The following is a 14923-nucleotide window of genomic DNA, read 5'->3' as shown; positions in this document are numbered from 1 at the left end:
TGCGAGGAGGAAAAATTAAACACATATTTGCTGGAACCTCTTGCTAAGGAATATGAGAGAGCGGCTAAATACCCTGGCAAAAATATTAGTTCCGTGAAGAGAATTAAGAATAATATTGAATTACAACCGAATGAACCTCACACTACTCGGGAAAGAATAGTTATGTAATGTTTAGAAATTATTGCTATAATAGTTATGTACAATAGTGTGTGTACTGTGAACGACATAATGAATTACTATTGTAAGTTATTATTTTCTTATAGTTCTACTAAACATATTATTTCATTCCAGAATTAGGACTTGTGTAAAGTTGAAGTGAACGACTTCGATCAACACGTTATTTGGGATACAATCGAAGAATTCTATCGTGTTCAGAAACTAGTACATAGTCTACGATTAAGAAGATAATTCCGAATGGATGATGCCATTGACGAAATAATTAATTTTGGAACAAGCGATGATGGCAGCAATGATAGGGATATGGATTGTGTATAATTGTAAATTAATGTAAATTCAAATAATAAGCCTGTAAAATATTGTTATAAGAATATGTACATATCAGCTGAAGGTGTAAGTCATGCAGGCCTATATAATGTACAGAAGTAGGTGTAGTAACTCCGCCATTGCCAGTCCCCAGCCCGGATGAGAGAGGAATGTACACACGATTATATTTAAATACTTACTCATTACAGGTTAATTAAAGCTTGCTACGAAACTATGTTCTCCTCTCAAAACCGGAGTATCGAGAGAAGATGATGTCTGTATTGAACCAAGTTCTTTTACAGTAGAGAGCCGTAAGGTAAAAGAACCAACATTTTCTGAAAAGAGTCACGTTACCCGAGGAAGGGGCATCCTTGCCATGCCGTTACGTTGATGAGTACACGCCATACCGAGCAGTTCCAAAGACAGACTTAGGGGATGTAAGGTTCAAGATAACTTGCAATGACAGTATATGATATGCGTAAATCACTTCGTGATTTAAGACGGCGCTTATTCTGTCAGATCCCGGCCAACTAGTCACTCATAATGAGTGCACCTCAGCACATGTGTGGACTTTGGTCCTACATTCATAGACATCTATGACGTAGTGCAGAGGGCGGCCACTAGAGGGAACCCAAGAGTTGGAGCTTAATTTGAGACGATTCTGTCCGACGCTGAGGTAGTATCCGGTGTGGCTTAGTGGATAAAGCATCAGCATGTAGAGCTGAAAACCTGGGTTCAAATCCCGGCGCCGGAGAGAATTTTTCTCCATTCCATTACTCTTGCATCGTATTTGAGTATTTGTCTTTTTTTTTTTTTTTTTCCAAACTTGCAGCACAGCCAACTCAAAGAACTGGCACATCGGTTGTAGAACACAGTATATTGCGAATTCTACTTGTTTTAATGTGTTTTATACTGTTTCTTCATGATGTCACAATTTACAGTTAAGGGACGTGATAAATCCAGATTTGTGGTGGTAGAATTGAGCTATTAGGTGGTCAAATCTTTTGTTAGTTCAAGGGTCTGTGCTGGACACACACACAAGATGGCGCCAAGTGAATGTTGCCTGTAAATCTGGTGTTTTCTGATCAGTGTTTGTGCGCGTAATTGGCTCACTACTGTCTGATATAGGTGATCAGATTGAAGTGTAACATGTAAAGAGTGTATGTTTGTGTTAGCGTAGCTCGAGATTGTCTATTTGACTGTATAAACTGCGGTAATTGTGAGCGAGAATCTGGGAACTTCACTGCGTACTGGAGCAAATCAGTTGCTGGGGCACAAGGCGCTCCCAACCTGCAACGCAAGACGCACGGCTTCCTCGATCGCTGCGGAACGTAATACTGCTGGGGAGAAACTGTATTGATGCGCGAAGAGCTTACCAACGGGGTGTCAGAGAGAGAACGTTGTGGTGATAGGTCTCAAGGAGAAGCTGTGTTCCTGCATCGTAGTGAGCTGTGCACAAATGTCGTCTACCGTTGTGGTGCTAGGTAGGAAAGCCAAGAAGTTTGAAGGTGTAGAACACGCAGAACTGTAGAATACCAAAACCAAGATGGCGGAAGGTATTGAAGACGCTATCGATAATGCTCTCAATACTGTGGTTAATACAATTGATTTACGTGGGAATGTCAAGAAAGAATTGAAGAAGACGATACATGAAACTGTGAGTAAACTCCGTACATTGTTTGTAGAACTTAAGAAAAGCATAGAGGATAAAACAGCGGAAAATGACAACCTGCAAAAGGGGTTAGGTGAAGTAAGAGCAGAGCTTGAAGCAATGAAATCTACTTTTGGAAGGGGACATGTAGTGCCAACTATGGATGGCCGGCGGGACCAGCGGAGAGAGGAGCAGCAGGACCAGGAGAGGGACCGCCATCTTCCATCGGAAGGCAGAATCTCTACTCCGAAGTACTCACAGGCAAGACCGAGAAGAAATTCAAGCTGACAGTGAAATCGAAAAAAAATCATCCACCAGAGACAACTAAGCAAATACTAAAAGCCAGCATAAACCCAGCTGAAATGAAAGTCGGAATTAACACATTCAAGTCCCTAAGGGACGGCCAGGTGCTTATAGAGACTAGTAGCAAGGAGGAATTGGAATCCCTACGGACAAGTATAACATCAAAATGCGGTGATCAGCTGGAAGTGAACACTCCTAAACTTAGAAATCCAAGACTTATAATCTATAATGTCCCGGAGGATATCTCGGCAAAAAGCGCAGCGGAAAGAATAATATGCCAGAACCCAGAACTAAACCTGAATGACGTCGATATACAAGGGAAGTATTGCTACAAAAACAAGTTCAACAATAAGAATATTTTTTTCGATTTATTTGTATGTATGTATTTATTTACACTGCAAGTGGGCAAGCACTGGTGGCAGTGGTATATACAATATTAACAATACACAATAAAATGATAACCAATACACAATAAAATTTACAATACACAATACAATTTTACAACACATATACAATTTTACACACAATACAATAATAATACACAATACAATTTAACACAATAATAATAAAACATAAAATAAAATACAACCTACATAATTATCTACAGGTCCAACATAAGTTTCAATAGTCTTTCACTTTACTCTCATCTCATTCCCTGTAGTGGCACTATGACGCATTTCACTGACACTTTAGCACACATTTCACTGACACTCTGTAACACATTTCACTGACACTATAGAACACATTTCATTGACGCTATAAATTATCACTGATCGGAACTGTTCACTGCACTGTAAAACCATAACTTCACTGACTCACCTCGCTTCACTGATACAACAGTTCAAATAAGTCAAATAATTACATTCTTATGCATACTTATAAACAGAACTACATTTAAACTAAACATTTCTAGTCTAAGGCCCTCTTACACGCTAGTTTTAAATAATTTACAATTCAAACCAAGGAAATAAACTCGTCAGCCTAGATAAATACATGTCACCTTAAAAAATTAAATGTTGAATGTCACCTTAATTTTAATTTTCACTTTATATACAACTTTTAAAATTATTCTTGAATCTCCTTAAGGAAGGACAGCCCTCAAAGACCGCTGCAGGTAGGTCATTCCAATCATTTATAGTTCTATTTAAAAATGAGAATTTACCTACATCCGTTTTCTGTTTCCTACATTTGATTTTAAAATCATGATCGTTCCTACCATAGTACGTTGGCTTTTCTAACCGAGCCGTTATGTCTACCCATGCTTTCTGACCTAGATGTGCTCTATACAATGATGTTATTCTAGTTTTCCTACGTCTGTTTTCCAAAGTTTCCCATTTAAGTTCTTTTATCGTATCGTTTCCATCTTCTCTTTTACCTTTAACAAATTTCGCTGCCCTATACTGGATTCTTTCTAAGGAATTTATCTGGTATATTCTATAGGGATCCCAACACGTAGTTCCGTATTCCATTAACGGTCGCACTAACATTAGATATGCTATTTCCCTCGATTTGGGGCTAGCCTTTCTCAAGATTCTCATAATAAAGTGAAGTGCCCTCCATGCTTTACCCGTAACATTATCAACATGCTCTCCCCAAGAAAGGTTGGAGTTTAAATACACTCCTAGGTATTTACAACATTGTTCTTGCGGAATTACAACACCACTGAATTCGTAATTAAGACTAGTTTCCTCTCGGGTTTTACAAAATGTTATAGATTTACTTTTAGAACCATTTATTTTCATCCTATGCTTTAACGCCCAGTTATAAATTTTATTCAAGTCTGTTTGAATAGCATCTACATCTGAAATATTTCTAATCTTTCTATAGATAATGCAGTCGTCTGCAAATAGCCTCATATTTGATGTAATATTCTGGCATAGGTCATTTACGTATATTATAAAGAGTAATGGACCCAGAACGCTGCCCTGTGGCACCCCTGAACTTATATTTCCAATTTCCGATATTTCATGACCTACTCTAACTATCTGGGTTCTACCTTTTAAGAATTCTTGGATCCATAGCACCACTCTTTTATCTATTCCTAGCCTACTTAACTTATCTATTAATATGTCATGTGGCACCAAATCAAATGCTTTCGAAAAATCAATCACAACTGCATCGATTCTTCCGCCTCTATCTACCTCTTCAGCTAGATCCTGAACCAGCGACGTAATTTGACTATCACATGAGAAGCCTTCCCTAAAACCATGCTGGCGGTTGTAAAACCAGTCTTTCACATTTAGAACATGACGAATATAATCCGATATCAAATGCTCCATGACTTTACATACGACAGATGTAAGGCTAATCGGTCTGTAGTTTCCGACATCTAATTTATTTCCACCTTTATGTATGGGTACCACTATAGCTGATTTCCAGTCACATGGAATAGCTGCATTGTTTATGGAAACATGAAATATACGCATTAAGTATGGAATTATGGCCTCGGAACCTAATTTAAGAATCTCTGTAGCAATACTATCTGGTCCTCGAGACTTCCGATTTTTTAATTTCGTTATTCTCTCTCTAACCCCTTTGGAAGTTATTTTGAAAGTCGAATTTGGTTCACATTCATGGTCTGTGACACAACCACTCCTATCAGCGGGATTATTATTATTATTATTATTATTATTATTATTATTATTATTATTATTATTATTATTATTATTATTATTATTATTGAAAACCGAAATGAAATAGGAATTTAATAAGTCGGCCTTTTCTTTGTCATCAGTTATACTTTCTCCATTCTGATTTCGTAAAAGCACTACTCCTTCGTTTTTTCCTTTTCTCCTGCGTACATAATTATAAAACTGTCTCCAATTGTTACTTTCATCTTCTTTTAAAATAGTTTTTAGAAAATTTTCCTGAGCTAACCTTTTTTCACACTCAAGTTTCTTAATTAATTCGACATATTTTTCCCAATGCTCATGGCTTCGTTTACGTTTGCTAAATGCGCGCCTTGTCTTTTTCTTTAAGTAGCGAATATAATTAGTGTAATATTCTGGGTCCGGATTTTTCTTAATTATTTTAGAAGGTACACATTTTACTAATGCCTCGAAAATTATACTCTTAAATTTATGCCACACATTTTACATATTTCCTTCAGTCCTTAGAAAGTCATCATGCTTTTGTCGTAGAAACGTTTGTAATTCATGAACATCGGTTTTGTTAAAATTCCAGACAGACAGTGGACTTGACCTCGGATTTACTGTTTTTTCCCAGAAGATTTCTAATAAGACGCTATTGTGATCACTTATTTTATGAAGACTTTCAGAGTTGACAAAGAGAGAGACAGGTCTTAGTAGGTAAACATCTAAGAGGGTATTGTCACGCGTCGGACCATTTACTACCTGCGTGAAATCTTTACGCCAGATCAATTCATTAACAAGGGTCTGTGCATCTGAATTTGTACCTGAAATCCCGTTCCAGTTAATTTTCGGGAGGTTTAGATCCCCAGCAATTACTACGTTTCGGTCTTCTGATACTATATTAAGATATTCATTTAGTTTGTGCAAAGTTAAATTGTTTAATTCACTGGGTGGTCTGTAACATGCTATTACATCTAAGGTTTCCCGCCCATTTCTTATCTGAACATTCAATATTTCAACTTCCTCATGTATCCACAGAAGATTGCTACTTATTTCTATCTTAGTACAAACGAACACTCCCCCTCCCTTTTCACTTCTATCCTTTCTGAAGACTCTATAATCCGACCTAAAAATTTCCGAGTCATTTATGTCTTCCCTAAGCCATGATTCTGTCCCAATTATTACATCTGGATTATAAACATCGACCAAGTTCCAAAACGGAATAAGTTTATTTCTAATACTTCGGCAATTAACCTGCAGTAGTCTTAGTAGGCCTGTCCTTACTTGAACATTCTGAATCCCCGTGGCACCTCGCCGTCACTGCAGGTCTACGCCACCCGCGGATAGGTCTTCGACCGCACCGCCCGCTGGTAGTCCCTCGACCCCTCTGCCTGCAGGTACTCTCTCACCCCCGCTGACCGCTGGTAGTCCCACGCCCCCGCCGTCCACTGATGGTCCTTCGGTGCCGCTGCCCGCTGTTGGATCCTTGATCCCGCCCCGCCATGTTGTAGTAACTACCCGCGCGAAGAGGGATCCCATGTCTGCAGCTCCCCTCCGATTTAGGTGGATTCCGTCTCTTCCGAAGCATCTGTCGTCTATCCAGGAATTTGGATCGACGAAACGCGCACCAAGACACTCCGCTACCCACTCGAAAGCTTTATTCACACGACCCACTTTTCTCCAGTTCACATCCCTCCGTCTGACGATTCCACTGATGACAATCCCAGCTGCCGGATATTTCTTCTTCGTTTCCATCACCAAGTCATATATATCTGCCATGATATAATCAACACCTCTTCGCAAATCGTTTGTTCCTACGTGAAGGACGATGTTTTTCGGGTCCCCTCGTTCCTGATTCTCGATCACGCTTTTCATTTCTTTCACTCTAATCCCAGGGTAACACTCCGTCGCCAGCTCCGGTTGTAGATTCCCTACGTGTCGAATGATGGAGTCTCCGATGATAACACTTGCTGCACCATGCTTCTTCTTCTCCTCCCTCTCTTCGCCATTTTCCTTTTCCCGTCGCAACAACTTATTTTCTTCCTCCAGAAACTTGATCCGTTGCTCCGCCGTCTCTAGCTTCTCCCGTAGCTTCTTCACCTCGTTCCGAAGACCGAAGAGCTCCCTGTTGCCTGCCTCGTTCCCGCAGTCCTTGCACAGCCACGTTTCTTCTACTATCTGTTCCCTCTTGATCTTCTGACAAGTCAGATGGAACCACTTCTCGCACTGGTTGCACAGCACGCCTACTCGTAGATTCTTTCTGCAGCTTCCACATTTGATGTTGGTAGCATCGTTGTCGCTTGCAGGTCCTGGATTCAGTTCGATACCACCAATAATTAGTAATATCGCAATCACTATGTGAAAGAAGAGACACTCAGCCAGACCTGCCAAAGCTGTCCCTTTCACGCTCCGCTGCATCCTTGACCTGGCCGCTCAGCCGCCTATCCTTGCCCGGTACAGCCCATTGTTCTAACCTTTTCTCCGCTGCAAAAAATACGTCCTTCCTCTCCACTGGCCTGAAGGAGACTGCTGATTATAGAGCAGAAGATGATTATAGAAATAAGCTCGCAAGCTAGGAGAGAACTTTTGAAGACCAAAATCAAATTAGGATGGCAGATCTGTAACGCGCGGGACTACTTAGTGGCTACCAGGTGTTTCAAATGTTCCAGGTTCAATCATAGACAAGGGGATTGCAAGGGTACACAAACATGTCCACTTTGCTCGAAAGATCACACCTTGAAAGAATGCACTGCTTCCAGGAATGAATACAAATGTGTAAACTGTGCTACATATAATAAGTACTGCCGTACCGAAAAGAGCTGCGAGAAACACTCTTCTCTGGATAAGAACTGCCCTAGCTTGCAAGCAGTCCTGGGTAGATATGTGCTAAATATAAACTACTAAATCATGGCTCAACTAAAGAATCTCATAATGAAGCGAACTAAAATGGCGCCTCCATCCATGCACAACAGCACCACATTGCAATGCAATAGGAACTTAAAACCAGAAGCAGAAATCAGATGTATTCAAATCAACTTACAGCACTCCAGAGTTGCAACTGACAACCTAATGAAAATCCAAGAAAATAATACAGATATTATATTTATACAAGAGCCGTACACAATTAAAAATAAAATAGCTGGTATTACAAAAATGTTCAAAATATTTACCTCGGGCGAAGGAAGAAGCCGTGCAGCTATAGTAGTGACTACTGATAAAATTGACGTCCTATTAATAAAACAACTGTTGGACGAAGATACTGTTGTCCTAGATGTAATAGCAGGAAACTTAAGGGTTCTTATCGCAAGTATGTATTTAGATATAAACAATGAATTGGATTCGAGCTTGGAGAAAATGAAGTCAATACTACATCACGCTAAAGGAAGGAGAGTCCTAATACCCATGGATAGCAATTGTAGATCCACATCCTGGCACGACACACTGACAAACACAAGAGGCAGAATTCTTGAAGAATTTCTCATGGGAAATCAGATGCACGTTGTCAATGAAGAGAGTGAAATGACTACCTTTTGGACTAGAAGAGGATCCAGCAATGTTGATTTAACAATAGCCAACAACCAATTGCTAAGAGAAGTTTGTGAGTGGGAAATTAATAGTGAAGAAAGCTGCTCCGACCATAGGATCATCATATATTCCATAGGTCTGAAGAAAAACAACTACCATGTTATAGATTGTAATCACCAAGGAGTGAAGTATATAGTCAAAGAACACAACTACAAGAAATTTCATGAAAATCTGCTTCGATGGACGGCGATAAAATTTAATCACCCAAACTGGGAACAACAGGCAGAAGAACTTGACAGCATACTATCATCTCATGTAGCTAAAGAAACTGACATTGAAAGTTGCATTGAAATAATTCACGAGGCTTTGAAAGCAGCTTGCAACCGGTCATTTAGGATTAAGCTGGGCTCAAGAAAGACATCAGGAACTAAATCCATCCCTTGGTGGACAGATGACCTCACCTTATTGAGAAAGAAAACGAACGCATTAAGACGGAGGTACCAAAGAACAAGAAACAATGAAGAATTGAGGGAAAAACGTAAAATACAATATATCGAGGGGAAAACAATGTATGAAGCAACAATCAAAAAGGAAAAGTTAAATTCCTGGAAGGAATTCTGCAATATGACTTCATCAGCTAACCCATGGAACGAAGTATACAAATTAGCAACTGGAAAAAGAAGCAACAAGACAACAATGACAACACTTCGCAAGCCTGATGGATCTCTAACAGCTGACATACGTGAAACGATTGAGTACATGTTGGAGTATTTCACACCAGAAGACAGCGAGCAACAAGAAACTGAATACGACAAGCAAATAAGAACACAGTCTCAGAAACCTATGGACACGACTGATGACAAAGGTTTCACCTTAGATGAAGTCAGAAATGCAGTTGAAAATATGAAAAAAAAAAAGCGCCAGGGGAAGACGGGATTACCTGTGAGATTTTTCAACAAACTTTCAAAATATTTCCTAGACTCATAACGACTCTGTACGACGAGTGCTTAAAAAGAGCAGTTTTTCCTAAGATATGGAAAAGGGCGAAAATGGTTCCAATTATAAAACCTGGAAAAGAGAACAGTTTGGAACCATCAAAATTCCGACCTATAAGTCTTCTCAATATCGGCGGAAAGATACTAGAAAAAGTACTAGTAAACAGAATAAATCATCATGTATTCTCTCATGATCTGATGAACAGCAATCAGTATGGCTTCACACCACAAAGAAGCACAATAGATGCTGCAATGGCAGTGAAGGACTTCGTAGAAGAAAGCCTAAAAGCAAGAGAAATTGCAGTCGTCGTAAGCCTAGATGTTAAAGGTGCTTTCGATTCCGCGTGGTGGCCTAGTATCTTACATTCTCTTAAAGAACTCAGATGCCCAAGAAATCTATACAACTTAGTTAAATCCTATTTTAATGAAAGAACTGTAGTAATGACAACCAACAGCATAAAATTAGAAAGAGAAGCCAGTAAAGGCTGCCCACAAGGATCGTGTATTGGGCCGACTCTGTGGAATATTTTGTATAATTCCTTACTGAACCTTAACTTCATGAAACGAACAAAAGCAGTAGCGTTTGCAGACGATTTAATATTAATAATCAAGGCAGACAATGTAGTTGAAGCAGAAAATTACACGAATATAGATATAAAAAAAATATAGATATAAAAAAAATAGCTACATGGGCTGAAAGAACAAAGATAATCTTCAATGAAGAGAAATCTAAGGTAATGTTAATATCGAGAAGGAAACGAAAAGAAAAAAAAAGAAATCAACATCTACCTAAATAACAAATGGCTGGAACAAATCACGAAGATGAAATATTTAGGAATAATTCTCGATGACAAGTTTAAATTCAGTGAACATGTAAACTACGCAGTTGAAAGATGTGCTAAATTAATCCATACTTTATCCAGATCGGCCAAAATAACTTGGGGACTGCAACATAAAGCTCTGAAGACGATATATAAGGGAGCCATACTACCTCTCTTGCTATATGGAGCACCAGTATGGGCTGAAGCGATGAAGTACGATTCTAACAAAGCGAAATATACTAGAGTCCAAAGACTAATCAACATAAGGATATCAAAAGCCTTTCGCACAACATCTCCCGAAGCTCTGTGTATGCTGTCAGGAATAACTCCCATTCCCATAAAAACTGAGGAGTCACTTAAATTATACAACATAATGAAAGGAAGAGAAAACCAAACTTATACCATAGACCGAGAAGTGGAAATCAGAAACTGGCCTCACCCAGCAGACGCTGTCAAGATCAACGAGGGATCAGAAGATAAGGACTACACCCTTCAAATATTCACGGATGGGAGTAAGAGTGAGTATGGAGTTGGAGCAGGTATCGCCATCTTCGTTGGAAATGAACTCACCAACCAGTTAAAATTCAAGCTAAATTATAGATGTTCCAACAATCAAGCCGAGCAGGTAGCAATCATTAAAGCACTGGAAGCAATAGAAACAATTGACATCAGGGACAACAGACCACGCACAGCAGCAATTCTCACAGACAGCAGAATAACAATAGACTCCTTAAAGAACAATCACAACCACAAATATCTTATAGAAGAAATCAGGAAGAAAGTCTTAATTTTGGAGAAAGTAAACTGGACGATAGAATTCTTCTGGATCAAGGCCCACGTCGGAACATACGGTAATGAACTTGCAGATTGACTAGCGAAGGCAGCGGCACAAAACAAGGATGCAGCAATATGTTTTGACAAAATCCCAAAAAGTATAATTCTAAGTGAAATAGAAGAAGGAAAACTAATATGGCAAAGAGAATGGGACGACACCACAAAGGCAGCGATAACAAAATCCTACTTTCCTAATGTAAAAGAGCGGCTTAAGATGGAATTAAATGTTACAGCCATCTTCACGTCAATGGTGACAGGACACAGAATGACTAGAGCCTACCTCCATCGATTCAAGTTACTGGAGAGTGCAACATGTCCGTGTAATAGTGGAGGTCAGACTATAGATCACTTGCTGTATGACTGCACAATATTAAGAAAACAAAGGGGAATTGTATGAAACAGCATCTCGAAGACAGCAAGTTGGCCACCTAACAAATATCAGCTTATAAAATTTCATCTTCAACCATTCATTACCTTCATCAATTCAATAGATTTTGAACAATTGTAGGAATGCATTTATTGCTAGGTTACACATATTTATCATTCAACTTTTATAAAATTACCAATTTGTTAAAAAAAAATAAAACAATTGTAATAATATATTCAAATCATGTATATATACTTTCTTTTCTTTTTATTTAGGTTAAGCCATATATATGTATTTGTATTAATTCTCTATCTTCCTTAGGTAATATCAATGTATCCAAATGTATATTTATCGTAGGAAACTGAAAATCTAAAACATGTAGTATTACTCTGTAATGGAGCATGTTGATATTAAAAAAAAAAAAAAAAAAAGGGGGGTCTGTGCTGCTGTGGGTAAATCTAGTATAACATGATGAAATATTTCCTTATTATTCAAGTCTCCCATTGTATAATAATGACAACAAAGTTATTGACAATGTTTACAATATTTTATACATTTAAACAGAATTTACAATACCAACGAAAATTACTTTACACCCAAACTGCAAGGTTCCCTTTATTACCTTCACTGAACACCAGCCAAACACTTACCTTCATCACCCAAAAACAAAGACCCAACAGCTAAGTAAAAAAAAATATATGCAAATACCTGAGAGCAAGAAGAGATGGTGTTCCAGACAAAACAGCATTTCTCCACACTGGATCACCTTCGTGTGATATAACCAACTTTTTTTCATGCAAAGAGATGGCCTCATATAATGCTGATGGATCTTCATACTCATCAGGAGACATGAAATGGTCCTAGAAGAAAGTACATTTCGCAATTAATCATTCCAAAAATTTTCTTTCAGATGTCAAGAGTGCAGAAAAAACCATGAAATTTCAATTCTTTATTGAACATTTCCTTCTAAGTACACAGGCTATTCACAGACGAGATAAGGCAAAACTGGAGCAATAATGAATTGAAAGTAGCAGATGAAACTAAAGTACCCACAAATAAACCTGTCCCACAGTCACTCCATTTCACAAATCTGACTAAGATTTAAATCTTAATGCTTCTGTGAGAAGCCATCTGCTGACAGATGTAACTGAGTTGGTATACATTGGCATTCAAAGATACCTGACTCCAACTAATCGATAATGATCGATAATTTGTTCCTGTAAGTGTGGCTTCTTTAGTTATTATTCTATTAATAGATGGCGAAGATAAGTCAGTGTCACCAACAGTAAACATTACACATACTCGCATTTTAGAATTCAAAATTTCATCCCTCTGTAATGATTGTAAAAAGCATTAGATTTAGCGGGGAAACTGCTGATACTAATAGTATCACTTATTAAGACCTAGTGGAACCATTTCAAAGTTTGTCAACTTGTTGTATCTTCAGTTCTGACTTATCCCGTGGTTAGGAAGTTCACTTACATGGTCAGAAAATTCTAAGACATATCTTTGAACGCCAGTGTATATCTTTAGCAAAATGATACAATTCTCAGAAAGATTGGGTGAAATTTGTGGTAAACAAAAATGGCATGGGTAGGTTTCTAAGTAAACTTTGTTTTCTCCACCATAATTTAATAATATTTTCATAATTAACAATCTCTACTACTGATAAAGCATTGGAAAACTACTGTGTCATGACAATCATAAAATATTAACTTCATGGGATTCTTGAAGCAAACAGTACCTACACCAATTTCTCATTTCTGATAATCCTACTTGTCTGTGGTGTAATAATCATGATGAAGATCTGGAACACGTTCTTCTATACTGTCCATCCATAAACCACAAAAGAAATAAATTAAAATCATCAGTACCAGTTGCAGAAGACACAGCCCTGCAGTATATATTGACTACACCCCAACTCTGGCTACTAGCAACAGGCATTTATAATGAACACCGATCAAAATATTCCTCATTTCTCATGAAAACCAAAAATTGAATAGACTACAGTGGACTATAGTGGACTTTATGTTGTCAGCAAACAGCTGGATACATTAAAAAGCTTGATTGATTGAAGTAAACAGTTGTTGTTTTCTAATGCCAGGTGTTTGACAATAAAGTCATTTGACCTCTTGCACTCCAATATTTTTCAAAGATATTATCATGACCAGCCACTGAAGCACAGATTTTGAGATGTTCCGAATCCATTTCTTGGTTTGAGTTGCACAATGGACAGTTAGGGGACAGTCCCTTACAACATTCAACTACATGGGAGGCCTACAGATGAAGCATTTATCATAATTTGAAGAAACAAACTGTATGGAGTTTCTAATGCAAAAACAGTCCAATTGAAATGTCTATGGTTGATGCTGTATCACAACGTCTAAAAGTCAGCCATATGGAATTCTTAAAGCAGAAGTTCCATGGAACAAATAATTATGTGTAATGTCTACAATAAAACTGATGTTACATAATAATCTCAACACACGAACTGCATGGGAAAATTACAATGATGTAATATAAACTCATGAAATCATTTCTATGAAATTTTTATAGCTAGCAATTCTATGGAATGTCTACTTAATCTGAAGAAATAAACTCTACGAGAACAAGCCACTACATGAAATATTAACAGTTGATGCAGTATCATAGCCTCAAGAAACTAAGGAATAAATAACTGCATGGAATGTCTACAGTTGATGCTATATAGAACTCAAAAAAAACAATTTTATGATATTCCTAAAGCAAACCATCCTACAGCATAAGTAATTACATGAAATATCTAATGTTGACGCTGTATCGTAATCTCAAAATGCACAACTCATGTGATTCCTAACACAAATAGTCACATAGAGCAAATAATTGTATGAAATGCTGTAGTTGATCCCGTATCACGAAAGCCAAGAACTGCATGGGATGCACAGACAAAAAATAGAACTTAACAAATAACAACATAAAATGCCTACAGTTGATCCTGATGCTTGTCATTAGATACGCTTTAAAAAAAAAATTGCAGCAAAATGTTCGTGAACATATTGTGAAGTTTTGGTGATTTTACCTGATGAAGTTTTAGCGACATCCGTACTCCTGGAGCTACCACTCTGCGTAAAAGTTCCATATCAGAAAATATCCACTCATCTCGAACTGAGGTTATGCGGAAATCCCCTTTGAACAGTGTGTGTAATCCATACAAGAAGAATTCCACACTGCAAAAATTATGAGATTCAATAAAAATATAAATCATAAGTGAAACACTGCAATATGATCGGTTGTATTATCTGTGTAAATGATTTCTAACAAAAAATGAAAGATATGCTACGAAGATTCTTACAAGAAAGTTATTTCCAATTCAA

The 14923-nt window shown here is 37.9% G+C and overlaps 1 pseudogene; it reads right to left on the bottom strand.

Moving 5' to 3' along the window:
- The window catches only part of LOC138709197 (pecanex-like protein 1), a 107853-nt pseudogene that overhangs the window by 51265 nt on the left and 41665 nt on the right, over positions 1–14923 (bottom strand).

The sequence above is a fragment of the Periplaneta americana genome, chromosome 11, assembly GCF_040183065.1.
Source record: "Periplaneta americana isolate PAMFEO1 chromosome 11, P.americana_PAMFEO1_priV1, whole genome shotgun sequence".
Taxonomy (NCBI): domain Eukaryota; kingdom Metazoa; phylum Arthropoda; class Insecta; order Blattodea; family Blattidae; genus Periplaneta; species Periplaneta americana.
Note: the sequence above shows the minus strand (reverse complement) of the source record. Positions and strands in the feature narration are given on the sequence as shown.